Genomic DNA, 1,860 nt, shown 5'->3' with positions numbered 1-1,860 from the left:
CTAGAAGCTGGTTTTTTTGAAAGAATCAATAAGATCGATAAACCATTGGCCACACTAATCCAAAAGAAAAGAGAGAAAGCCCAAATTCATAAAATTATGAATGAAAAAGGAGAGATCACAACTAACACCAAAAAAGTAGAAACAATAATCAGAAGTTATTATCAACAGTTATATGCCAATAAGCTTAGCAACCTAGATGAAATGGATGCATTCCTGGAAAAATATAAACTACCAAAATTGAACCAGGAAGAAATCGACAACCTGAATAGACCGATATCTAATAATGAGATTGAAGCAGTGATCAAAAACCTCTCAAAAAACAAGAGCCCAGGACCTGACGGATTCACTGGGGAATTCTACCAAACCTTCAAAGAAGAAATAACACCTATTCTCCTGAAGCTGTTTCAAAAAATTGAAGCAGAAGGAAAACTTCCAGACCCTTTCTATGAAGCCAGCATTACCCTGATCCCCAAACCAGGAAAAGACCCTACCAAAAAGGAGAATTTTAGACCAATATCACTGATGAATATGGATGCTAAGATTCTCAACAAGATCCTAGCCAACAGGATCCAACAGCACATTAAAAAGATTATCCACAATGAACAGGTGGGATTCATCCCTGGGCTACAAGGATGGTTCAACATTCGCAAATCAATCAATGTGATACAACAAATAAATAGGAGAAGAGAGAAGAACCACATGGTCTTCTCGATTGATGCAGAAAAAGCATTTGACAAAATTCAGCATCCGTTCCTGATTAAAACGCTTCAAAGTATAGAGATAGAGGGAACATTCCTGAACCTCATCAAATCTATCTATGAAAGACCCACAGCAAATATCATCCTCAATGGGAAAAAGCTTGTAGCCTTCCCGTTGAGATCAGGAACAAGACAAGGATGCCCACTTTCACCACTCTTGTTCAACATAGTATTAGAAGTCTTAGCAACAGCAATCAGACAACAGAGAGAAATAAAAGGTATCCAAATTGGTAATGAAGACGTCAAACTCTCTCTCTTCACAGATGACATGATTCTTTATATGGAAAACCCAAAGGACTCCACCCCCAAACTACTAGAACTCATACAGCAATTCAGCAACGTGGCAGGATACAAAGTCAATGTGCAGAAATCAGTGACTTTCTTATACACTAACAATGAAAATACAGAAAGGGAAATTAGAGAATCGATTCCATTTACTATAGCACCAAGAACCATAAGATACCTGGGAATAAACCTAACTAAAGAGGTAAAGGATCTGTACTTGAGGAACTACAGAACACTCATGAAAGAAATTGAAGAAGACACAAATAGATGGAAGACCTTTCCATGCTCTTGGATCAGAAGAATAAACATTGTTAATATGTCTGTACTGCCTAGAGCAATCTATACTTTTAATGCCATTCCGATCAAAATTCCACCGGCATTCTTCAAAGAGCTGGAGCAAATAATCCTAAAATTTGTATGGATTCAGAAGAGACCCAGAATCGCTAAGGAAATGTTGAAAAACAAAAATAAAGCTGGCGGCATCACGTTACCTGATTTCATGCTTTATTACAAAGCTGTGATCACCAAGACAGCATGGTACTGGCATAAAAACAGATGCATAGACCAGTGGAACAGAGTAAAGAGCCCAGATATGGACCCTCAACGCCATGGTCAATTAATCTTTGACAAAACTGGAAAAAATATACAGTGGAAAATAAAACAGTCTCTTCAATAAATGGTGCTGGGAAAACTGTACAACTATATGTAGAAGAATGAAACTCGACCATTCTCTTACACCATACACAAAGATCAACTCAAAATGGATAAAAGACCTCAACGTGAGACAGGAATCCATCAGAATCCTAGAGGAGAGCAT

Source organism: Neovison vison, unplaced genomic scaffold, assembly GCF_020171115.1.
Source record: "Neovison vison isolate M4711 unplaced genomic scaffold, ASM_NN_V1 Scaffold_094, whole genome shotgun sequence".
In the NCBI taxonomy this organism is placed as follows: Eukaryota; Metazoa; Chordata; class Mammalia; order Carnivora; family Mustelidae; genus Neogale; species Neogale vison.
Note: the sequence above shows the minus strand (reverse complement) of the source record.